At 38.9% G+C, this 27,260-nt stretch overlaps 1 long non-coding RNA gene across 1 annotated transcript in view; it reads left to right on the top strand.

The window, feature by feature from the left end:
• LOC135412816 (uncharacterized) overlaps positions 1-15,189 on the top strand; it is a 106,283-nt gene extending 91,094 nt beyond the window's left edge. The window contains exon 3 of the long non-coding RNA XR_010429963.1: positions 14,987-15,189. This is a non-coding gene — a long non-coding RNA (uncharacterized LOC135412816). The remainder of the gene's footprint in view (positions 1-14,986) is intronic.
• Positions 15,190-27,260: the final 12,071 nt, after the last annotated feature.

Genomic DNA, 27,260 nt, shown 5'->3' with positions numbered 1-27,260 from the left:
CATTTCTCTTCTAACTTGGTGTTTAACTCATCTACTCTTTTTAGAAAGGCATGAGTGAAAAAGGAGGCTTTGTGTTTCTGATGGCTTTGGAGAGAAAACAGAGGCAGCATAACCTTAACCCAAAATATGTTCCCCCTTCTGGAAGTTTTACTCTTAATTGGCTCTTTCTCCCCTCCCCAGCTATGTGCTTTTCCGAACCTATGTCCATCAAAATATTTCTAAACAACTTAAGAAGTTCTATAAAACAATTCTTGGACATCAAGTTCTCTAAATTGTTTTTCCAAGATGCTTTTGTTTGGCACTCACTCTACAGGATTTTCCTCTATTTCTCATGTGAGTGTCTGTTGCCACTTTTTTCCCCAACAGGCAGCTTATTATTTGCAAGCTGGTTGTACAGATGCTGTGAAAGGACAAAGGATTCAAGTGGAAAAATAACCAAGAAGGATTTTGCTAATGCTTCTTTCCATGTGACATAGACATTCAAGTTACTGATGTGCACACATCTAGAATCTGTTCCCAGGCTGCTGCAGGAAAAGGACATACAAATTGTCTAACTTCCCTTTTGTTTTATCAAGTGAACTTGTTTGGGTTTGTTTGTTTATAGTTTCTGGGAGTTGTACGGTAACTGTGCATTTTTCTCTCTAGTAGTGTTTGTCTCTGATCTACTTACAACTCCATATGATTGCAAAATGTACATGTATTGCTTGTTTCTGTAAGGTCACTGAAGATGGAATTTTAAGGACCTGAAGTGGAACAAAAGTATGTAAGTGCATGTGTAAAATGGATGGTGATTTTTTTTTTTTTTAGCTATATCTCAGGTAACAACTAATATCTTGGGCATTTCCATGTGGTTTTCTGGTTATTTTTCTTTAGCTATTTCTATGGCACCTATAAATATATTCCTAAAGTTATTAATAATGAAAAGAGTGCACTTAAAGATATTTTCAATATGAACTCTAGATGTTATTTGTTTTTGTGATGTGTTAAATTCTTCCCTTCCAGTTTTTTAAGTATTTGTATTTAAGATATAATGACTATTCAGGTTGTTGGGTAGAATGAGCAGGATTGGTGTGATTAAAATGTTGCAATATTTTAAATACTTGTTTGCCCTAACGGAATGTTTCTGGAGTGAACTAATAATGGTATAAGAGCTTCAGTGAATGAAAAGCTCAAATCCAAGGATCTAATGTTGATTCATGTATTCAGCTGAATTGAAAGTACTTGCCTTAACTGTGGCCATACCTCTGTTCTTCATCTTACCTGAATTAGTAACATTAATCTCCTTTCCAGTGTCTTCCTAGGGAATATGAAATTTAATTCTTTATGCCAGGCCATTCTAAGTTCAAATGTCCTTGATCTTTTCCATCACTTCTGAAGAGAAGCAGTCACCACAGACATACCTGCTGCACTGAGATAAAAATGTGCATAAATGCTTGAGCAGAAGTGAAATTTCAGCCATAGTGAAGGAGCATTCTGGATTCTCTACTGTGAATCACAACACATCATGTGTACTGTGGTTATACACAGCCTCAAATACCTACAGACTTAACTTTCCCCTGGGATTATTCCCAGCCCCAGCTGACTCACTGTAGTGGTCCCAACCAGGATGTTTTTGCTTCCGGTGACGATCTGTTCTTCTGGGATGCAATACATGTGAGTCTCTCTCACTGGTGCTTTGTTCAGTGACTGGACCCATGGTTGCAGTTCTGGTCAGAGCATTTTTGCTGAATTAGGCTGTTCCTTTAGTACAGCTGTGTCCTGTTTGTTGCCTGAGCTGATTTCAGTCTCCGGATCACTTTTTTGCTTCCTTTTTAGTTCCACTTTTTTTGCTAGGATGGGTCAAAAGCCAAAGGATGGTACTATGCCTCAATCTGTGTGTGGTAAATTTTGTCCTGAGGGCCATGTCAACTAGGAACAAGAATCTGGGGTAATATTTTCTCTCAACCGTTTCAAGCACAGCTCTGGACCAGTTGCCCAGTGTTCGCAGTGATCGTGTCCTCTCAATGCTGTTGCACATAGAAAGCTGGGGCTCCAGATGTTTCCTGCCTTCTGCTTCAACTGTCTTTTCCCATGCTAGTGAACATTTTTAGTAGGCATTTGGGAGCAAAGAAAGTGCTGTGATAACAGGAGAAATACTGCTAAAAGTACATGTCTAAAGCCCATCTTCTGTGTGCACAGCTTGAACAGCAGCATGTCCCCAGCGTTTGTCTGGAGCTGCTAAAATGCAGCTGGTGAGAGCAGAGCCCAGGCAAATCTGAAATGATGGCGTAGAACAAAGTGCTTTTCATAACTTGCTTGTTCTGTATTTCCTTCCTCTGTTTACAGCAGCTGCTTTCAGATTATTACTCTGGACACTGGTTTTTAATTATTTGGAAGCTTCTCAGTGGTTCTGGAAGGTGAATAGCTTCAGTGCTTTGCTAGTTCCATCTGTGATGACTGAGAAGAAGGTTCTTAGTTCAGTGGAACACATCTAGCAGAAGGGATCCACACATGACCCTTGGGTTTGGCTAATGCATCAGGAACTTGTGCTGAATGCTTGTATGGATAGGAACAAATCATGGGCCTTTCAAATGCTGTGTAGCTTTTTGACCACCAGCAGCCTCTTGCTTATTTAGGAGAGAAAGGGAAATTTCTTTAAAGTCTGAAGTGGAAACACCTACATTCACTTTAGTTGTTGAATTACTGATATTACTGTTCAAGACTCCTTTATGAATAATTACATACTGTCATAAGTATGCACAGATCATCTAACCTCCCTTTTCTGTGACTTTGAATGGGGTAATTTAGCTGCATTTCTTAGCTGGGATTTTATTTGGCTTATTTGTTTAATACCTCGAGGAACCTTGCAAAAGCTGCAGTGAAGGTGTATGGCACAATTTCAAAAAGGGCAGGAATGTGAAATAGTCATCCTTTTGTGGTGGTCAAAGGATAAGAGTAGGTCTTTTCACACAGCAGAAAGGTATATGTATTGGGTCTCAAGGCACTTTTTAGCTGGATAACAACTGGCTTTCAAAGGTTTGACATTTGTTTTTCTGAGCCAAGTGTGTATGGGAGAAGCCTACAAGGTCAAGAGAAAATAAGCAAAAGTCAAAGACAGACTTCTAAGACAAATAGGAACATCTGGTATACTACTTTGCTTCTACATTTGTAGAGCTCTTGTTTACTGCAGTGAATGTGAAATGTTTTCCTTGGCAGGATTATGGGATTAAAGTCCACCAGTCTGGGAATAAAGTTCATACAGGTTTATAACATAAGTAATATCCAGTAAAAAACCGCAAATGTAGTTGCATTTAAAACCTGTATGTCATTAAAAAATCATCATAAATGGCTAGAAAATACATAGGTTTGATTACCTTTTGAGGTTTTTGAGAGGCATCTTGAATATTTTTACTAGTACATAAAATGCTGTGACTGTGCCCTCTGTCAATTGACTGTCATGTCAATCCATCTTTGTGCTAATTAAAGGCACTTAGAGAAACAATGAGGCAAAGCAGCTAAAAACTGCTGGTGGTGTAGGCTGAGGACATGACACAAATGAAGTTTGGTGTATCTGCTATGTCTTGGGACCCCCAAAAGGGAAAAATATTGCTGAAAAAAGGTAAGGAAAAGAGGCAGAGCTGATCTGGTTTGGTGAATTTCTGATAGTTTCCGCTGATATCCGTCCTGACTGAATATTCAGGGAGAAACGGTCATGCAAACACTGCTTGATTTCTGTGGGAACTGTCTTCCCAGATGAATTTTTTCTTCTATGAGAAAAAAAAAAGAGTACAGATTGTATAATTTTTTATAGCATGGGTATGGCAAACAAAGAACTTACCCCTTCTCCCTCTCCCCATCTTTTTTCTTTCTAAGACTCAAATTCTGCAGAGGTTACAGAAAAGATCAGGGTCAGCTGGACTCCTCAAACAGAAGTTACAGAGGTTTATTCAGTTGTAGGAGTATTTCAGTGAGTTCATGTAATCATCTAAAGCTTTATTCTCTGAAAATTAATGTTCCTGTGGTATTTTGCATTGCTTGGACTTTGTTCAATGCTAAATAGTTTAACTGGAACAACAGAAATGATCCCTTCTGAGATCAGGACACTTGGATCAAATGGAAACTGAAAAAATCCACAGGGCTTGCTGATTGAAAGACTAAAATCAGTGGTTTATTCTCAGATGCATTGTGGAAACTTCTTTGTAACTCTTAAAACTTTTAGCTATAATATTAACCGGAGTCTCTAAGGCTAGGGAACTGAAGATTTCTTTATGCTTGCAGGAAACAGAATGTTGAAAGAGAAAAGAGTTGTCCATGTAAAGCACTTTCTGTAGATTTTTGTAGAGATATGTTTCTAGAACTGTTCCAAAAGCCATGATTGTAATTTGGCACTGTATATGTATCTGGTATCAATTCACACTCGCATTACTTGAAAAGTCATGCCAGTTTCTAGAGAACAAAATGTGTCTCTGTTGTCAAAGTTCTTGTTCATTGCCTTCAGATTATTTACTAGTTAGTTTTCATGGCAATATACCAGCTTGGCTGCGTTGACTTGAGCACAGTCTCTCCTGATTTAAACTTTTGTTGTGGAACCTGGCCCTTTGCATTTATATTTATGAAGAAGTCTGTTTACTGTCTTTGATAAAAGCAGAAGAACCCAGTCTGTTTGAAAACCAGTGTGAATTGTTCAGCTGTCCTTGTAAAGAGGGACAGTTGTATTTTACTATTATCTTTTGATTAATGTGCTCTTCATCACTACATGTCTTCCCTACAGATTTCACCAGCCACATGTCAGCAAGTGTAAGAGCCAATTTCTTGCCCTTTGTAAATCAGGCCAAGGGAAGGTCTTGGGAGCAGAGAGCTGTAATGGACCATGGAAGTCTGAGAGCAATTATTTCTAACTAATCAAACACAAGAAATAGCAGGAAACAAGGTTTATTTATGGAAGACATGTCTACTAGGAAACCTACAGTTTTTATTTACTGCTTCCCAAGCAGATTACTAGAAAATGAACAAAATAAAAGCCTAGTAATATCTGAAAATAAAGACAGCTTTAAAAATCAGTCAGAAGAGAGAAAAATCTGATATATTTAAAAGATGCAATTTCATTGTTTTGTATCTGCTTCCTAAATATTATGACTTATTTTCTTTTTTTTTTTAAGGTGATAATGTTATGAGAATGATTAGGACAGCAGACAGTGGATGTTTCAAGGTGAATCAAGCTTAATTTGTTTAGAAAGGTCATAGTTAATGAAGATTTTAGGTGTAGACTAAGGCAAGTTATTTATAGTCTGGATTCAGGCCAGTGCAGTGCTATATCAGCCCCTGGGTAGCTCGGGGCAAATTTCACCTTAAGAAGGAAAGGACTTCATTTCTCTGTATAGTAGAAAGCTGCCCAAAGCTACCCCACCTCAGGGAATAATAGAATACCTACTTCCAGGATACTCTTGGTCTTTCCCACTGTGCTACCATATTTTTCTCTTTGGGGATGCTGGAGGGGACAATTCCTCCCTGATGTTGCAATAGAGCAAGTGTGCAAGTGTCCCATCCACTTGTGTAACTGCTTGGTCCCTGAGTAGATTTTGAGTGGATTGTTCTTGGTATCCACCTGTCCCTTACGACTGTCACGCTCTGGGTCTGCATCTGGCACCAGCTTGAAATCAAATGTAGGCTGCTTAGGATGGCTGCAGACTTTTTATTATAAAAGTGGAAAACACTGCCTATTTTGCTGTGACAGCTGTGTCCTACATACCTTCATAACAATGTGTTTGATGTGTAATATGGATTTATTTGGTGGGCTATGTTAGGAGGATTGTGGTGGTGCTTCCCCTTTACTCAGCACCAGTGAGGCTGCACTTGGAGTGCTTAGTGCAGCTTTCCAGCAGGAGAAAGAGATGGAATAACTGAAGAGAGCCCAACAAAGGGCCACTAAGATCATTCAGTGACTCTTACATGAGGAAAGGCTGAGAGAGCTGGGACTGTTCAGCTCAGAGAGGAGAAGGCTTAGAGAGGATCTTATCCACGTGTAGAATATCTGAAAGCAGGCTGCAAAGGAGATGGAGCCAGGCTCTTTTCTGTGCCAGGACAAGAGTCAGTGGGCCAAAACTGTAACACAGGAGATGGAGTCTGAACAGCAGGAAACTTGTTTACTGAGAGGGTGACTGAGCACCAGTGTGGAGGTTGGGGAGTCTCCCACCGTGGAGATAGCCATTAAGCCATGGACATGGTACTGGGAACTGGCTCTAGATGGCCCTACTTGAGCAGGGGGGTTAAAACAGATGTCTTCCAGAGGTCCCTTCCAACCTCAGCCATTCTGTGATTTTTGCAAAGGGTGAGTATTTAAGCCATGTACCTTAAATAACCTTGTTTCCAAGCTCCTTGGGGTTCTCTCCTTAGAAATCTACATGGACCCACATCCCACAGTCCCTAGAATAGGAAAGAGTCTCCCCTGAAAATCCAGCCCTGTTTTTTTCATCTCTCCTGTGACCATCTGCTGACACTAGACAAGCCATTTTAATACAGACTCAACTCTGAAAATATTTGACAAAAATCTCCACCAACCAGTCAATCATAGCCTGAAATAAACACTGAGGAGCACTAGAATGTCTTGGCCCAACTGTCAGACATATCTGGATGCACTGGACCATTGTTCATTGTGCATAACTGTGATTGTGACATAGGAGCAGTCTGCCCAGATTATTAAAGAAAATAAAAAGAAAGCCATCTGTTTATTATACTTGCAGGTCATTTCCTGCGTATGCAGTTCTTGGAGATAAATGCTGTGAAGTATGAAGCAGTGCCTCTTGTATGTTAAATTAATTCAGGAAGGCATAGTGGTATTTATGACATTGTAATTACATAAAAGGGAAAAGAGGAAAATCATGCCTTTAGGTGAAAAAAAGCTGACCAAGAAAAAAAATTGTGTGTGAGCAATTGAAATGGCCTTATAAATAAAAAAATATTTTTATAACAAAGTAGACCTTCAGAAAAATATGCATTACTTGCTAAATCAAAGTTTGTTTGGTTTGGTTTTGGGGTTTTTTTCAGTTACAGGATATGAATGGAAAGATTCTGAACCTTTCCTGTATATTTGTTTGGTAAGGTTTCTGCTGGGCTTTAAATGCATGGATTTCTCCGGTAAATACATCATAGATTCTGCTCCATTGCTGGTGATCTGATGTACTGGGAAAGGGAAAGCAACTTTAATTGCTTTTTGGTAGCAGATTATATTCAGCATTTGTCTGTGATCTGTGTTAGGTGGCAGAAATACTCTGCTCTGCTGACAGTATGTACTGCGTTTTTATACTTGATGTTTCCTGGGAGCTTCTGGAAGCCATTGGACCAGGTCCTCAGAAAACATGAACAATTACAATTATATTGGGTTTGGCCTCTGGGGATCCATTTTTACCAGCATTTACAGTTATGAATGGTTAACAGTTGCATTTTAGTTTGATTTAAACAGAGTTTGAGCAAAATCTTTACCTCAAGGACAAGCTGCAAGGGAAATCAATGTATGTCCATCTTCTTTGAGCATACATTCTTTGCTGCAGCATAAGGAAGTATCTGTAAAAAAAGTAATTGCACAAATAACCCAAAAGAGGTATCCATGGCATGTCACTGCTTTCCCAGAAGAATAGTATGTAGGTGTCTTAGTGTCATCTAACATTAAGAAGCGTCAATGTCTTTTTTTGGAAACTTGCCGTAGACCCTAAATAGCCTTGACACTCTTCATCCATAATAATTCCAACTTTTGTAGCCCTTGGAAATAGAATTAGGAAGAGTTTCTCTGCTCTTTCCTCACTTGCACAGTCGTGCAGAGGTGGCACAGTTTTGCCAGTTGGCTCCTTTGTTGCTGGTAGACAAAAAAAAAAATCAGTGTTGCAACCTGCCTTTCCCTTTCCTTTTTTAAAAGTTTGCTTAAAAGACTAAGACTAAGATCAAGAGCTTTGCAGATGTATCAAGAATTAATGACTCTTGTGTAAGTCACACATTCTGTGCCAAAAAAATCTACATCCCAGCTGAGGTGATGAGTACAGAGACAAACTTTGGCAGGGAGTATGTCATGGGAGTAGCAACTGTACAGGAACAAGTATTGGGAATGACTTCTTACAGGGAAAACAAAAGACGATTAGGGATTCATAGAAAGACATGACCAAGATGTCCATAAAAATGAAAGCTGACTAGTCTGACAAGTCTTGGATTTCTGAGTTTTGTTGAAGGTATATCTAGACCCTAACAGATCTGATTTTTTTTTTTTACTGTCTTTTATGGCTTTCCTTTATGTTAATATGAAACAGAGGTATCCTCTTATGCAGTGACTCCCTTGAGCTTCTGCTACTTATCTGTCTTTTAATCATAGTGAAGAATACAGGCCTTTTGATACGATCCCCTGTCGCAGATAAGGATTAACTAGGATGAGAGGAATTGCCCACTCCATAGTGGGCAAGGTTGAGATATAGAAGAAGGAAAACACAGTCATGGAGCTCTTTGTTTTTAGCATTTTTCTCTGTGCTGTAGACCTTTTACAGAGAGAAGAAGTAATGCTCTCTTCTGAGGAAGTGATTCTGAGCCATTATTCAGCCAGTGTCGAATTCAGTTTGGCCTCACAAGGGACAAAAGGGGGGTTGCAGCCTGTGGGACAGACTCAAAGAGTGTCTGGGCTGTGACAGGTGGGGTCATCGCAAGGGAGAGAGGTATTAAGCCTTGATGTAGTGTCTAAAACTGTTCTAAGCTGTGTTTAAACTCCTCATGGCAAGTGACAGAAATGGTTCAAAATTCTTATATTTTTGTGCAGAAGTGTTGGGCCAGGTCAAAGTCGTGTGCCTGGACCCATGCTATGGTACCTTCTGCATCAGGCCTTAAATCAAACCCATGTAGGTCACACCTATCTATGCCCTTGAATAGGAACAACCAGCACTGCAGTATAATAGTGATTTATGTGATTAAAATGTTTAGAAAATAAAAGACAAGGTGTGAGTGTTATAAGGCAGCCCCTCCAAACAGCAAAATATTTTGGCAATATCGAGAATAGTACCAAGAAAAAGACATTGCTTTAGTGCTGTATAAAAATTTGTCCTCATTTTAAATACTGTATGTGGCAATTGTCTCCTCATCTGTAAAAAGGGAGACTGGAGTTAAGAGATACAGAGAAAGGAAACTAAGCTGGTTAAGAGAATGGGGCTGCAACATCTCAAGGAGAGACTGAAATGTCTGGAACTCTCAAATATGAGGAGGAAAAGGCTGAGAGAAGTGGAATTGATTTTTATAAAACTTTGAGGTAGCTAGATCAAATGCAAGCTGTTACTCACCAAACCCTGTATTATAGGACTAGGACCTACATCATTTCTTTGGTTTTAAATCGGTAATATACTAGTTCCAGAAATTTGCAGATTGCATAGTTAACTTCTGATATGTGACAATATCAACAGATCAGAAAAGTTAGACAAAACCATGGCTTGGAGGTCCATAAAGAAATATAGAAGGGATTAGGCAGGAGGATTCTGCAACAAGCCCAGTACAACTCTTAAGGGAGAGATAGAACACTTGGCTAGATAAACCCCAAGGTTTTTTATGTTTTTGTGTTCTTAAGGCTATCATATATGGTCCCTGATGAAACCAAAGGCTTAGAGGTACAGGTGAATTCTTTTTTCAGCAGAATTCAAAGGTTTTTTTTCTTATCTTCTGGATAGGCTACTCCATCTTATGCAGTGTAATACATTGGTCTGCAGGAAAGTGTTTTCTTCTTTCTGTTGTCTATAAATATAGCCCTTTCAGCCTCTTAGAACAGAAAGTTTTAGTTGGTTCTTTTCCTGAACTTTTTTTATTTATTAAATAAGACTTCAACCAATGCTTGGAGTTAAGTACAGTTACACATCGAGCAGGGAGAGGTGGTGGAATTATATTGTGCAATTATTTTATTTTTGGAAAATAGTTTGGAACTACTTGTTACTATACTAAGTATTGAAAATAATGTATAAAAACTCTGAAAAAATGTGTTTCTGCTGCTTAATATAATTGTGTGATATTCAGTAATGACTTAATTTTGGTGTAACTTTGCTATTCTCAACTAGTACATGTTATTTTTTTGATATCTTGATCAGATGAGCTGCTAGGTCTGACTAAAATTGGCAGAGTTGATCCTTTTTTGGTATCAAGTCACTTTGTCCTAGATTCGAGGTTACTTCTCTCTTCCTTTTTTTCTTCCTTTTGAGTAGTATGTTACTGTCAGGCTTAAGAGCATGGAGCTTATTTCTCTGCAAGCCAACTTGATATGAGACTGTCAATGCAGTTATGTTAAGCAGCCTTTTGGATCCATCTTTTGGCTTTGGGCAGCCACACCTTTACTGTGCTTTCTGCTCTCTGAGGTGGCTTAAGAGAAGGCTAAATTATTTTGAACAGTTTATGCACTTCACCAAGAGTTTTCAGGAAAATAATTACTCTGCTAAGGTTTGTGAGTTTTAGGGGTCAATAAACACCATATTTGCCCTCTTAATACCAGCTTAAAAACAATAGGACAAACAAATAATAGCACAAAGGGAATATTTCTGCACCAGAATGTCTGCAATTGTATTTTTTTTTTGTGTTACTTCTTTCAGCACAAGTCACAAGACTCTGCAGAGTCTTAATGACACACCCTGGGGTGGCCAGTTTCATTCTGCTGTTTCCTTCTTTTCTGTCTCTTATCCTCCCCTGGAAGCATGACAGGCCTTTCCACACTAGTGTGGGAGAAGAATAGGCAGAGGGAAGTCTGTGCTCCTTCCTTCAGTGTCAAATATCAACTCTTCATCTTTTTTCCCCATAAAATGCCAGAACACTTTTTTCTGAGATAAGCAAATCCCAAGCAAAGAGTGAGCAAATGAGTCTGTGCTGAGGTGCAGGATCTGGCAGTACAGGAGATGAGAAGGAGTGGGCCTCTATCCCAGTCGTGCTTCATGTACCTTCCACAGTCAAATCCTTCTGCAGAGGTCACAGACTCTTCTGCAGCACTTCCCAGTAAGATCAAATTCTTTGAAGCAGGAGACTTGTGAAGAAAAAGCCCCATACCTATCTGCAGATACCCAAATCGTTTTGCACTTGCTGGTTTCGCAAGGATCACAATAGTCGCTGTTATCATGAGACAGTCCCATTTTGTGTTGGTAACCCTGGGGATTGCAGCAGTGTCACCTCTGTCACAGCCATTATCACTGAGGCACTTACCCAGCCAAACTTGGCTCAGTCTTCAGGGCTTTGGGGGGAGGTGGGGAAACAGAGTTGGTGTTTGACAGCCTGCACCTGGGAGAGTACATGCACCCTTTTATACCTTATCACATGGCTGCACCAGCCAAATACTTTGAGTGTCAGGAAAAGGTGCAGTGACAGGAGCTGGCTGCCAGTATTTAGTGAGAGTGGTTCAGGGAGAGAATAGGATGGTTAGTTAAAGCTAAGATGTTAAAAGATGTATTTCTGTGACTCTGGTATTTGATGTGACTATGATGAAAGAATCAGTGACCTTTGCAGTAATGGATCACAGTCGGGTCTCAGACAAAGTGTTACAAAGCTGATGTTGTAGTGCTTCTTACACTGAAGAGATTTTTGAAGATTAATGTTTGGAAGGGAGAAAATTACAGGAATATATTTTCAGAAGTCCTATTTTGTTTTTTTTCTCATTATGTCTCAAACAGCTTTGAAAGACTCAAAGTAGCAACCCGAGGAGTTTATTTTTAACTTTCACCAATGTTCTCTGACTAGGCAAATGACCCTGCAGGCCTTTAGTCTTTTTTTTTCGGTGCTCACTGGTGGCCAGGACATCTTGCTCTTACGAAGACTTGTATAGTTTGCCATGGCTTAGGGCTGCTTCAGTTGTGAGCTTCACAAAAAAGTTAGCTTCCATGCTAGAAAATAAACACACATACACTTAAAATCCAGTGAAAATCAGGCAAGGTCTTTCTAGGGTTTTTAATTTTATTGCTACAGCCCTGCTCAACTAGGGAGCCTAGAGAACAGCTAAAGAGTAGAAGGAAGAGTCCTGCCCGCCTTTCATGTAGAAAAACCTGACTTCTTCATCCTTTCAAGGCAACAGAATGTCAAGTCAGGTTGTGTTGCCTAAGGCTGCTATGCAGTAAGGGGATTTAAATGTAACCTCTGCATACAGAAAAAGGAAGTCCCTTAATTCATTCAATATTTTATTAGAAGTCTCTTAATGCTGGTCTTATTCCTAAAGGTAAACATCTCGGAGGCTTTTCAAAGCCTGTATTTCATTATTTAATAATCTGTTTTCACTAACACAATTCCCTAGGTCTGAGCCTGTAACTAAGTCCACAAGCTGGAAATATCAGCAGTCCAGGAACTGTTAAATAATTAAGCCATTGGTGCCTGTAAGTGTTAGGGCTTGAATCACTCACATTTTATTTTCACAAACTGCTGGGAAAAAAGGTGTCATTGCAAAAAGATTACTTACTAGCTCTTTTAAAGGACAAGGTTACTTTTTTCCTGCAGAGGTATGGCTTGCAACTGTATGAATTTTTGTGGGATAACATTTAATAGCGAGCCTGTACAGACCTGGTTCTTTGTGTAGAGCAGATTCATCTCGGATCCAGAGTTATCCCATCTTCTGGACTCACTGGAAATCCCTACCTTCATTCAGAGGCTTTTTTTAGGACTGGTAAATGGCAACCTTTTTTAAAGAGTTTTGTGTGAATAGCCATGGGCTGGAAAACACAAGGCAGTGTTTGGCTGTGGAACAAAAAAGCCCTACTGAGTGTGTGGGCACAAGTGCTTGTTCTGTGCTTGTGTGTGGGCATATGTGACCCAGGGACACCTTTGCACGTGTCCTCTCTCTCAGGTGGGGCAAATGTCTCCGAAGTAACTGAGGCCAGATATTCAGGCTACTCATTTTGGCATCTCAGACACTGAGGTGGATGTGGGCTCATTTTGAACACAAAGGATATGACACAGACTGCTCTCCCACTTCAAGCAAATGGAGGCAGGTCAGTCCACTGAGGGAGTTTCTCATCCATGAATGATAGATGTCATGATTTTTCTTCATCAGAGTAAACGAGACTGGTTTTATCATAGCACTATATACCCTGGAGGAGGAAAAAGTAGTACAATCATGGATATGCTGTAAGAGAAGAGGAGTTCAAGGAGGGGTAACAGAGGGCTTTTGAGAGCACTAATAACATGCACTCCCTAATTTAGTCCAGGCAGAAGACATTTGAGTGCCATAATCCATTATGGCACCAGCTTGCTTTCTTCTGTAGACAGTTTGAATTCAGTTGCTATGTGGAGTGAGATGGCTGGATAGAAATGAGGGGCTGGTCAGGGAAGGGGAGGAAAATGAGATTTTGATGAAATGTTGTAGGACCTGAGATTATTTTCCTTGTGTTGCTAAATGGAATTCTTCACTTAGCAGTGCAAAAACCAAATTAGTACAAGGCAGGAAATACATATGGACTGTCTTGAGTACTGGGGTTTCTGTTGTTCTGTTGCATGATGATGTGACAATGCTACTGTTCTGTTTCCAACATTGAACACACTTAAGCTAAAATCTAGAAATAAATGGCTTGAACTAATTTTTTTACATTGATTCTATTTGTTTACTTTGGCTTTTTGAAATATCTTGTGACTCTTGTGATCTGTAATGGGAAATCTCTCTGTATTCCCTACAGAGTTTATTTGCTGTGTTTACAAACTTAGACAGTATTGACATAGTTACTGAGAAGGAGCTGTCTTTTGGCAATGCTGGAAGCTTTAGCAACTTCAAATATACATGGTAAATTTAAACATACAAACATTAATATAAAAAACCCCAATTTTTAAATTATTTTATTTCAAATCACTGATAAATTATGTAATACTAATATCACTAGTTCACCTCTACAATCTCTGTTAGACCCATCTGCATTCTGTATGTTCATTATAAAACACTTGGTAATTTTTCCTATCAGCATGAAAATATTTTTCTGTTAACTTTGAGAAGAACAAATTGCCTCAAATGTGTAAATTATGAAACCATGAAGCTAGCTTTTCAGATCACCAAATATTTTAAAATCATTTTCCTCTTGGCTAGGATTGGCTGGACTCATTTGCAGCCCTGATTTAAACATCATATTGACATCTTGTTGTGATTTGCTGCCAAAAGAATGTGGAGATATTTGTGATTATCTTCATGATATCCTGTGGATTAAGCAGGTTATGACTCTTCTGCAGTTGAGAAATGGTGAACACCAGTTCTCTTTGGATTTTTTGTGGATGTTACAAGTGAATGAAAAAGAGTTGCTGTTATTACAAAGACATCCTGTTTCTTTAATAGCTATAGTTTGGAAAAAATTCCTTTGTAATTAAACTCTTACCAATAATTGATAATATGAGTACTAAAACTAAAGAACTTCCTTTCATTGTATCCTTTTGATTCTTTTATAAAGAGCAAAGCCCTGTTATGGTTAATTTTATGAAAGCTGAGAATTTTTAATTAGTAAAAATTTATGCAAAATCATGTTTTCACCAAACACCTCTATATACCATATCCTGGAAAACAACCAGAAATATATCTTACCTGATGGTCACATGTACCTTTTCTGTGTCAGAGAGGGAGAAAATAACATTTTATGATTCTATGATTCTTTCAAAAGGGAAGCCTCTAGAATGTGGCTTAAATATCAAACTGCCACTTTCATACACAAAGTAATAAAGTATCTTCTGCTGTCACTTCTCTCTTGTGGCCCAAGATAGTTTTCTTCTGGTACTTGTGTTTCTCATAGATCATTTTTTATGTCTTTGCCACTAGGATTTGAGAAAATTGCTTGAATATACTGTAATGCACTGAAGTTCAGTGTCACTGTTCTTTTGAGTCACTACAAAACATTTTGGTTTGGGGTTTTTTTTTGTTTTTGGTTTTTTTTTAATTTTACAATTTCCAAAGAATTGTGTCCCAGTCATCTCCCAAAAATAAATCATACCAATTCCTTGTATGCCCTGTATTATAACCACAGCAGATGACTTATTTTAAAGATATTTTATCCTTTTTTTTCAGAGGAGCAGAAGCATTAGTGTGAAGGATGAAAGATCATTTAAAATATGAATAAGATACTTCAATTCCAGGTAAGCAACCTCAAATTTCCTCAGATTTGCTTGCAACAGGAGAAGCACATGTACAGATACTTAGCACAGAGCTGCTGAAAAGAGGTAGCTTGTTAAATTTTCTGCCATGTTCTAGCTAACTCTGTGTTAAATGCAACTTTCCTCCCTTTTTGTCTTCACTCTGGGGATATAAGGGCATAACAGCAACGTTAAGAGGCTTCTGACAGGTTTTTTTCATCAGTAGGTAAATTCAGTATTCTTTGGGGTATGTATGTCCCTGAAGAACAGAAGGAAGAAATAAAAAGCTCATCTTGAATGAGTATTCTTACAATAAACACTTGTGTAAATAGGAATGATGTAATACACACATTATTCTTTAGAATTAAGATTTCCCTTTGGAGTTAGCAGGCAATTAAGTGTCAAATTTGAGGCAGGAATTGAACCAAGATGCTAATAGATTTTGGGGTTTTTTTCCTCTGTTGCAACAACTCTCATTTCCTTTTTCCAAGCCGTTTCAGATGTCACAAAGGGGCCTGGACAAATAGCTGTTAGGCCCCTGCATTAATCTTGATAACTTTGTGGTTTACAGCAAGCCAACAATACCAAAGAGTCACACTGTTGTGTGTTGGTCCACAAAATTCATCTTGACACCATACTGCAGCTTGCTTTAGAGGCCTCTCTGAACAAAAATAAGTTTAAAGAATCTATCAGTTGCACCTGGAATTTCACTCTATCCCTGAAGAAATGGGAATGGAAGTCAAATGTAGCTTTTAATACTTGTTGCACTCAAAACTTACTGGATTTCATTACTTAGGCTTGTGTTGTTTTTAAACTATTTATTAATGAATCAATTAATTTAGAATGAATTTGAGAGAGTATTTAATTATTCAATTATTTGATTTAATGAATCTATTGTTTAATTATAATTTTGTGTCAATTAATTGCCAATTAATATTAAGTATTCCTTATATGTAAATTATTCAGCTCTTGATCATTAACTTTCAACATACTATGAATTTCCAACAACAGCTGTGCTTTTTCAGTGTTCTCTACTTTATTGGTAACAGATCTGGCATTTTCTTCAATAATGTGTTTTTATACCACTTGGCATTTTTTTATTGTTTATTCAGAACAGTGTTTTCCTACTGTACAAATTGTAAACTTTTTCTCTACTACAGTTTCAATGCTTTAGCTCTTGCTGTCATAAATGCTGTGCTATTACCTTTGCTCTGAAACCTCAGTGATGCTTTTAGGAAAGCTTTACCCCTGCAATAACTTGCTCAGAATAAATATGTCTTGGAAAAGGCCATTAAGAAATGAAACTATTGTCTGTTTTCTAGGTCTTGAATTCTCTTGCATGTTGGCCAGGCCAATAGATTCCACTTGTTAAGCTTTTGTTCATTTTTTTTTCCTGGCTGTCTGGAATAACCAGTAAGTACCTAGAACATATTTGAGTGAATAGTGTTTGAAAATGGGAGGGAAAAGTCATGGATTTATGACTTAGCTTTTAGCTAAATTCCACACAACCTCTTGCTCACTCCCAGTCCCCTGGGGGGATGGGAAGAAGAATCAGAAAAAAGGTGAAACTTGTGGATTGAGATAAAAACAGTTTAATAATTTAAATAAAGTAAAATATAATAATTGTAGGGAAAGGGGAGGTAATGAAAGGAGAGAGGAAAAAAACTCAAGAAAAACAAGTGATGTACAATAAAGTTGCTCACCACCCACTGACCAATGCTCAACCCATCCCTGAGCAACAATTGGCACCTCCCTGGTTCAAATACTAGGCATGACACTCTATGCTATGGAATAGCCCTCTGGCCAATTTGGATCAGCTGTCCTGGCCACACTCCCTCCCACTTTCCTGTGCACTTCCTCACAGCCAGAGCATGAAAAATACTTGACTTTGGGTGAAAACTACTTAGCAACTACCAAAACATCAGCATACAGTCAACATTATTCTCATACTAAATCCAAACCCACATCCCTGTAGCAGCTGCTAAGAAGAAAATTAACCCTATCCCAGGTCTAATGAGGAAAGAGATCAGTGGATGATATAAAGAGGAAGTAGAAGGCTTAGTGTATCTGATGTTGCAGACACAGACTATTGGGCAGGAATGGGACACCCATAGTGTGGATTTTGTTACTGATGCTGCTGAATCCCAGCTCTTCAAGGTGAGATTCTGCTGGCCATAATCTCTCCTCACATGGGCTTGTGCAGAGAGCCTTTGCTGGAACAGCTTAGATGGGAGGTACAGCACTTGTGAAAGTTCTTATCCATTTTATTATGCCTATTCTGGAAATTTAAAACTCATTAATGTGAGCATTTGACCCAAGTATTTAAATTTAAGCTAATACCCTCTCTTCTGAACATAATAGAGCTGTGAGGAGAGAAACTGCTTTGGGCCAGCCATGTGCTTCAGGTACTGCAAGAAATTTGCCCATGTAGGTGATAAGATGTATTTTGTCTCAAATGGGGTATGTTGTCCTAAACTTGCACATAGTGCAAGTATATTATGAATTTTATCCTCCATTTGCCATGTTTGGAGCCTATCCTAATTGAGCTTAAGCAGTCTAATAGGATTATTGTACTAGAAATGTGGCACTGGAGATTTTATTTTTTTTTAATTATGCTTTTTATCTCTGTTACCCTATACCAGTACAAACACAAATACTATCAACCTCTCTATGGCACATCTACTTCTGTTCAGTTGACGTGTTTGCATATTCTGGAAAAGAAACCAAATTATAAATGACAGCCCACAGCATTCCCTTTTGGATTAGCTTGAATGAATTGAGTAGGTTATAGAACTATGTTTTCTTATGACTTTTGGGTTGAGAGAAAGTTATTGGGTTTGCCAGATCCTTGACTTCTTTTGCATGAGGCAAGGGGTCTCTGCAAATCCACGTGACCTCAGGGAGAGTTTAAAGAACTCACCAGTTCCTAGAGGGTCTGTTGCTGGATCAGCCCAATGGTAGACATAATAGGAATGCAAATTACTTTCATTATACAATTTTAATAAATATGATTCCAAGACAACTGTTCCTGCAGCTTGTCCAACAGAAAAAAAGAGCTAAGGCCAACTGCTACACAAATATGCCAGTAGCTGTGATGAATTATAATTCATTTTGGACAGGAAACAAAGAATATATGACCTAAAGGAAAACTTCAGGCAATGTAATTGGGGAGGGGGAATCCCAGTAGTAGTACAAACTATGGGTTGAGCAGGAAACTCTCAAGTTAGAAATGAGGCTCTTCACTCTTCAATTGTTCAAAACCAACCTTGAAGTGCATACAGGAAGGATGCAGCAAGTCTTACAAAGGGTGAGGGTCTCCAATAAGTGACAATTTCTGTGATTCTAAATGCTCATCCAGAGAAAATTAAGAAAAAGCATTTTATTTCACAAACAGCCTTATCAATGAGACAGTCAGTACCCTATTACAGTAGTGTTATTGCCTACAGAAGATGGCTAAACAGATTTCTGCTTTCCTATGCTTGAAGAACCTGTTCAGTTTGAGAGCTATTAATTTGTTCTTCTGGGCCGAAGCCCAACCTCAGTGTGATTTTCATAGACCTCTGCCTTTTCCTGCATCTTTTCTGCTCTCTCCTTTTCTAATGTAGTTCCTCTTCTTGTTTTCCTTTTTACAAGATATTTCTTACCCTCTAAGTCCATGTGAAACAGTCCCTTGTATTCTCTTCACTGTCCTATTCCTGCTCTAGTAGAGATCCTGTGCCTGACATGAAACTTCCTGTCATAAAGTTCAAATCTTAGATCACCCACCAGTTTCTACATATCCATTCACTGAGCCATTCCTTCTTTAGGGCCACGATATGTTTGTTTTTTTTCCTCCCTGTTCAGACCATGCCACTTTCCACAGGATTAAGATTGCTTGTAAGTCACTGTTCTAGGGCCTCAATTTATAGCTGCAGTGCTGTACAAGGCAGCATAGGGTTCTTGCCAATACTCTGCCAGCCTCAGATCATAGGATGAAAAATAGTATTCAAAAATGGATCCCTGAGAGTCAGAGTTAACAATGCTTTAAAAGCTAATTTTGTTGTTCACCATTTCTCTATTCCTAGTCTCATAAGGTTATTTATCTTCCATAATTAAAAAAAAAAATTATGTTATCACTGGATTCCAGTAGAATTAATACTGTGTGTTGGATTCAAACCAGTCTTAACTGTCCACTGGCAGTGAGGCCTACCTCTATTGATGTGTACTATTTAAAGCAGTACCAGACTCAGCAGAACTGAATGGTGTGGTCTGTCACTATTTCAGATGTATATAGGCTGCAGTTTGAAGTTGTTGGGTTGGTTTTACTCTATATTCCTCATGTTAGAGTATGAAGACTGCTGAAACTCAGAGGGGACATGCAGTAATAAACACTCTGTGTGTTATATACTGTTCTGGGGTCCTGGTTTTGTCTCTAAGTGGTGAGTAAGATGAAATGTGCACAATCTGGGAGTTGCAAAAGCTATTATCCATGTGTGGGAGTGGGGCTGTGTTGCTGTGCCCAGATACATAGCAACAAACAGCACACAAAATATTACACCGGAATGAAAGCAGAGGAGTGACCTTTGCTCTGTTGGCTGCCAAGCCCAAGCTCTTGTGGACTGATGAAAGGAATGTGCTCTAGAGGTGAGGCCATATTTGCTGAGATAGCTCCTTCATGATGCTTAGAAAGTTACAGTGAGAGACAGGGAGCATGTACAGTCTCCATTTGATGTTTGCTCCTGGAACTGTTAAATGCAAGTCTATGCCTGGGAACAGAGGTTGTATCTGTGGGTTTGCATGATCCTGCTTGACACCAGTGTACACCAGGAGTTGTTTTTGTCACTTATTAGTTGTATTTCAAAATAAAAGGCCTTTTGAAGTACAGTTGAAGTGTGGAGGGGCAGTACAAGTGAGTGTGTGCAGAAGTGAGTGTAATGTTTGAGGGGAATTCATCGCTGTCAGTGCCAGGCTGAGCCAAAGGATCCTGTATGGGCAGTCCATGAGTGACTTCTGGTGTATCTATTAAGTCTTATCCATCTCCTGCTGGTCTTGTTCCTTCCTTAGCCAAAACCAACCTGGTAAGTGCAGAGCACTGTGCTGGACAGCTGTATTCCTGCTTTTGTGAGGGTGACAGGAGGGTTGCATTACTTGCTCTGCCATCTCCAGCATCTGGCCCAGGAACCCAGTTAGAGGAAATTAACTGGTGTCTGCTCAGTCTGATACTCAGATTAGTGAAAAACAAAAAAGTGGCATCTGAGTGACATCTGAAGTTCCACCTATGTGATTCTGGAACTAAAAACTCTGTGTTCTGATCCAGTCAGAAGAAAGGACTTTGCATTTAAGTGTTGAATGTTAGATGAAATATTAAGGGCCTGATTCTTCATTGCATTGCACTGGTGTTATTCCAGGATCAGTATTCTGACTGAATCTCTAAATATTGAATTTCTTCTGATGGGATGGAAGCTGATATGCAACCTCTGACATTAGACTCCCATGCTGTTTCTTATGTCACAAGTGATGACAATTGCCAGAAACAGTGACTAGCAGCAGCAAGAGACTCTGCAATGTTCACCTTAATTGCATTCTATATTTTCAGACATAATTTACAGTTTTAAAATGTTGAAAAATGAGTGTCCTGACATGAGTGCTCAGTATGCTGTATCAAGCCACTGGGAACAGGAAAGTTTTTCTTTCAAGCTTCAACAAAAGCAATCCCTTACTGTGTGACAGAAACAAGCAGCACCAAACCTGCCAATGATTCAGCATGTTTTTCTTAATTCAAACTGGGCTGCAGCCTAAAGTTTGCTGTAGAGATTTGAACCCTGCAGGGAAACACCAGAGGCTCAAGCTTTTCTCCCAGCATCCGTCATGGTGCCAGGTAGGGAACCAAATGAGTGGCAAAACACTCTCTGTACTAAAATAGCATAACAAATGGCTCCAGGGCACACAGAGAGGGGCCAATATGCAGCATTAATTATCCTAGAAGTAATTAGCAAAATATTGCTCAAAAATCTTCAGTGGCACAACTGATAGCTGGATGAGTTTTTGAACTCAGGAATATTAAAATCCTTGTGCAGTAGCTGTGAATTTGATGCACATTGGGAGGTTTCAGTGTCAAGCAGACCATTTTGACTGGAAGAGCGAAATGCAGTATAAAATATAATTTGCCATGGAAATTAAAGGCTTTGAATGAAATGTAAATTTTTCCAGCCAATGCTGACCTAAGCAAGACAGGGAAGAAACAGACATTACTCATTACTAGAATTAGTCACATTCATTGTGGTGAACATTTTTCTGAATTTAGCTGTGTTTTGCTAGGTGGAAACTGTCTTGAAGTGAATAATTAATTCATTAATCAAAAGTTTTGGACAAATATTTATTAGATTAGATTTCAGCATATGGATCATGCATGAACAGCCTATTCTTAGTTTTACTTACTACATTCAATACTTAGTATGACATTCTTTAGCTATGTGATCCCTCTCATAAATCTTAATTTTTAAAATTTTCCCATTTTTCAGTGTACTTCTGCTCTTGACCGGTCGGAAATGAAGAAGATGTTTATCATACTTCACTAAGCACAGGAGTCTGTTTAGTCTTCTCTATTTAGTCTGAGCACTGAATAGAAATTGCATGTGCCAGAAGTTAAACCGTGTTGAAAACAGCAGAAGAGCTTGGAGAGGGATGCATTTGAATGCCTTAAAAATGCCTAGGCAGCATGTAAAAGAATTTGTCATGAATTACATGAATGGAAATGCAATTACAGTGATTGCGTAGACATAAGTAGTTGGCAAAATCAATCATGGCAAAAGATCTTTAAAAGGGAGACAGTACCTGAGTTTCAGGATGGACACAGAGACAAACAGCATCCAAAGGAGATGCCTAATCTACATCCTGGGAGTTTTGGGTGACCAGAGCTGTCTGCTGAGCCAGCCCTGCCGAGAGCCTCTGCATCGGGCAGGGGTCTAGGGAGTGTTCAATTCTGAGGGGTTTCAGTAAGCTGCATGGGCTGGCTTCCTTGGGGTCTGCTATATCACATAGACCTGCCACTTCTGGAACACCATTATCCAGTCATTTATGAATCAATATGTCTTTTACCACAAAATAATACGTTTACATAAAAATTAATGAAACAATCTTCTAACCCCCTAACAGCAGCCGCTTTTCTCAAGTGTTCCTATTGTCATAGAATAGTGATATACCTCCATCCAAGCAATAAAAGTGGTAATGGTTGTCCAATGTTGATGGGTCTTACTGAAAGCAATTTTATTTACAGATTTTTCTTTTTCTGGGAAGTAGTAGAATTCCTCAAGGAGCAACTGACTCCTTTCTATGCAAAATATGGAAAGCTATGAGGTACTCGAGTGCTCTGATTTTGTTACGTGTTAAATGCTCAAACCATGAGATCTAAAGCAGTATTTACACTGGAATATACTGAGAGACAGGATATTTAGATTCAAGAGCTTCATTTAATTTCTGTTGAAAAGTAGAGAGGAACAGCTATTTATACAGTTTGTATGTAGGGTAATATTTGGATTTGAATTACTGTCATTATTTGTACATTGAGTTTTCAGTTTACATTTAATCCTAAAAACAAGTCCAACTAAATATTTTTCTGTACAAATGTCATTTATTTGCACATGAGATTTATCAAATCTTTTCTGACAATGGTAGAGCAATTTTTTTTGCTATTTGGTCATTTTTAAGTAGCATGATTTAGAATATACAGGTCAGTATTTGTGTCTGATTTTAAGCCTCAGGCAACATTTTTGAATGAACAAAAGCCTATAAGGTATTGTTCCTGCAAACATGCAGAGCACCTATGTAATTATACCACTGCCTGGCACCTGTGACCTAAAAACATTTGCTGAAAAAGATACAGTGAAAAAAATGCAAAAATAAACAAAATAGTTGGCATTGGCCAAGGTTTTGGGGGGTTTTTTTGATTTTTTTTTTTCCACCAAGACTGTAAAGCTCTTCACAAAAAAAAGCTTGAAAAAACTTGACCTCAAAGCATCTCTCCTTCAGCTGCTGAGTAGAGATGTTTTTCCATTTGAAAAAATTTGGGTGGATCTGTCGAATTACTGGAAGAAGTGAACAGATTGTGTTAATTGCTGTTGATTAATGCCTCTTGCCTCCACAAACTTTCCATGTCCCTAGGAAAAAGGCTACTGGGCTGCAGCTGCAGAGTGGCTACTATCCTTATGAAGAAGGTAGAGATAGCATCCTCCAGGGCATAGCATTGTGACCTAAGTGCTGGTTATGTCCTAAATACATTGACAGTAGCTGTGTCTAAACCAGGGTGGTCCAGTGAACAAAGATTAAAAGTGGGAGAGAGGAGAGTTTTTGCTTCCGCTCCCAAATCTGTCACTGGCTTCTTCCTGGACTTAAGTGTGTCTCTCTCACTTAGCATTGTCCTTCTCCTGTAGCTGGTTTATACAGAATGTTGTTGATTAAGACCTTGGTTTGAACTCTCACAGAGTTCAGTGGCTAACAGTTTCTAATCCCTCCAGCTGCTTTGAGCATTGCACCCCGCTGCAGCTGGTCTTGGCCTAGAATCAACTTTATGTGGATTCATTACCATTTAAGCAGACTATAAAAACGAGATGTCTGGGTATGGTATCCTTAATATGGGTTAATAAACTGAGTAATAGAGAGTTGTGTAGCCCATCAGCATAGGTTACTGACACTGCAGACTGTTCTCTGCTCTGACTTCACACATGGTCTTGGTGACCAAAGTTCAAAGCTTCATTCTTCCTTCTCGAGGCATTCAGTGCTCTGATCCCAGTGGTATCCAAGACCAAAACCACCTCTCTTCTAAAGACCTGAGATGAAGATGGAAGTTTCTGGTTCTGCTCCTTCTTCTGTATGGCTGTCTTTTTATTTTTGAGATAAGGTTCTTTCTGCTCTCTCTAGACAGCTAAAGTGTCAAATTATTCAGCCTCTGATCCTGGAATGGGGGAGGACAAAGAGACTAAGTTATGGGATCATTTGAAGTGAGAAAGCCAAAAACATTGTCTGCTGAGGATTTCTTCATATGGAACTAGGCTGTGGCTTGACCTAAGGTTTAGTCCATGCTAATGCCTGAGGAGAGACAAAGCTTAGGGCTGCAAGTAGACTCAATCTGACTGTAAATGGGCTGCCAAAGAAGGGGAGAAGCTGCCAAAAAAGTTATTCCCAAAAACTACTTCATTTCAGACTATGTTGTGTAACTTAGGCTAAGGCTCAGCACCTGTATGGGCCTAAGGCTGGGGCTGGGCAAGAGACCAAGTGTAGAGCTGTAAGTGAAGTGAGGCTGTAAAGGTGCTACCAAAGAAAGTGGCAGTCTGTAAGCAGACCTTTCCCTTCAAAAGTTATTCTTGGGTGGGAAAGCTGTGGGGCTTCCTGTATGTCTCAGGCAGTGCCTAAGATTGGGGTTGGTAAAGAGGCAGAGCCTGGAGCTGCAAAGGCACTGTCAATGGAAGGAGCAAGCACTGGAGAAGGATTTCTCTTGCAAGAACTTCATTTGCATTTTACATCTAGAGTTCCATTCTGAACTATATTATTCTATGATTATGTATTTACTCTGGGAAACAATGTGTAATGAAATGCAAAAAAAATCTCTGTGGCTGCAGTTCAAGTTTGAAAACCAGAAAATTCAGGATGACTCTCCCATAGTCTCCTCAACATGAAAGAGTCTGATGCAGCACTGCATTGGCTATTATCCAGTCTAGTTGGGAGGTAAATTGGAATCCTCCTCCTGGAATCCAGCCTTCACCGCCAATGCCCCCAGCCCCTCTTCTCCTGAGAACTGAAGTCAGCCAAGTGGAACCACAAACCCTGCAAGAGACTGACACTCACAAACCAGTCCTCCTACTTTTCTACCTCAACTTTTCCCTCTTGTTTGCTGAATTTCCTTGTTGGCCCAGACAACTCCAGGCTAGACACGTCTTTGCTGTGGCAAACCATCTAACCCCTTTGGGCATGAAGAAGACAAAATGTATTTCCTGGCTCCAGCTTGCAAGCAGCTGAGACTTCATCATACCAAAAATTCAGCTGTTGATGCTAAACATGTGAGGCTTCCAGCACATATGGGAGAGAATGCCTGGGAACTGGGAATGCCATGTTTTGAATGGCTGAGCTGTCCCTTCTTAGGAAGGCCCTTTGGGAGCCAGCTGACAGGTAATTTTGTGGGGCCATTCAAGTAGTCAGTCTGGCATGTCAGGCCTATGAGACATCAGCCAAATTTACTGCTCTCTTTCTGCAAAAATCCCATGTTAGCCCTTAGAAAACATCATCTCATAAGTTTACAGCTCTCTCTATAAATCAAGAAGTTTGTAGAGATAAGGGCCAAACCATATAATAAAATATTTCATTAAGCACTAAGTGCTAAATTTTAAAGCATTGACCATTTCAAGGGCCAATTTAAACAAGACAGGATTACACTGAGCTGTTTACCTTCCTAATGCTGCTCACTATAGCATAATAAATGATGGGGCCATAAGCCAAGGAAGGCGACTGGAAGAATGTTTTGTTTAGACTACTACAATAGCCAATTCAACATCATGACAGGAATGCAGTGTGTTAGGAGTGATCTGAACTAGCAGAGCTACCATAAGAGCAATGAGTTACTGAAATGTCTGAAGACATTGAATTTATGCTTTGGATTTCCCCAAACATCCTTATACTATTTAAAGATTTTGGAAGTGGATGTTAGATGTTATTTTGTAAAGGGAAGTGAGAAAGGAAGAGATTATCTTTGTCTCTATTTTACTCTAGGTTCTTTTTCTACACTTGTTCTGTGTGGATATTTACTTCAGACTGTTTCCAGTTTTACCACTAGCTAAGTGCTTTTTGAAAGTCACTTCATTCCCCATACCACTGTTTTTCTTTCTGTAAAACAGCAACAGTGCTTCCTTCTTTCTCTCTGGAGCCTCCAGCTCTCTAAACTCTCTAGAGAGCTTTCATTATATTTTTTTTTTATTGGCAGCAGGACCAGCAACTTCAGAACTGCATGGAGAACAAAGCAAATTTAGTCTGTGAAACACTTGTATCCAATTCAGTGAGAAACAATCTCAAAGAAGCATTTTTCTGTAGGCCTAAGGAGGCTTGTAACTGGGGGGGGTGGGATGAGAAAAGAAGCAGTGTGCCCTCCTCCTAGAACTTCCTACCTTTTTATCATGTCAGAAAGCTGCTTTCATACTCTTTTCCAGCTTTTTATTACTCCTTTGAAATTGTTAACAACTGTTGGTAAAACTGAATTTTTGATACTCTGGTATCCAGCTGTTTCTTTTCCTACCTTTAGCTCTTATTCTGAAAGCAAGAATGTGAGAAAACAATAGAATTATGCAAATTAAGTGAGATTTTATATAATTCTGCATGTTAAAAACTGTGAGTATTTGGTCATAGCTTGTAAAAACCCATATCCTAGTTCAAACAACCTATGTCCAAAAGAAGGTTAGGGTGGAGAACTTGCTTCTGAAATACTGAGGCGTTTTTCAGATTTATCAAGAGCAAGTATGAGGAAGAACTTGATTCTCTCAATTTTTGCTACTGATTGCTATTAAGTATAAACTTCTCCCAAGTGGTGTCTTTATACCTGTATGCATTCATCACTATCTTCACAAATCGAGGTTTAGATCAAATGACTATAAGAAGATTGCTAATGTACAAAGAGGAGTTTTGGAGGCCAAAGTAGTTTAGGTGTAATCCTTAAAAATCTTTCTTTACTAGGATATCACTGGACATCTCAAACAAATATACCGAGATTTTTTTTTCAGGGAAAAAAAATATCAGAATTACTTAAGACTTTTAATGAGACTTAGATTCTGAAGAAAATAAAGTCCAGATCTTTAAAAATATTTGACACTTTCCATTAATTTCTCTAAGAATGTGGGCTAGATGAATTTTTCAAATTGAGATGTAAGGATAACATAAAGTTTTATTCTTGATGTCAGAATCTTTCTTTGAACTTTTTTTTGGGGGTCACAGCAGAGTCATAAAAGAGAAAAACAGTGAATTCACAAATCTCTAGTGAAAAATCCACAGTGTAAATAAAATGAACTAATAAGTTCTCATTGCATATTCTTGCTGGTGATACTGCAGAAGAGACCAGTGGTAACTTTACTTCTTGCTTAACTTGGGATTTCTTGTAAAGCTCATTTTCAATCCTGCCTAAAAATGGAAAATAAAATAGTTATTGCAGTTAAAGATCTACTTAGAGGTTAAAAAGTTATTTTAATGGTATTTAA

This window comes from Pseudopipra pipra, chromosome 4, assembly GCF_036250125.1.
Source record: "Pseudopipra pipra isolate bDixPip1 chromosome 4, bDixPip1.hap1, whole genome shotgun sequence".
NCBI lineage: Eukaryota > Metazoa > Chordata > Aves > Passeriformes > Pipridae > Pseudopipra > Pseudopipra pipra.
This window is presented reverse-complemented; position numbering and strand designations above follow the sequence as displayed.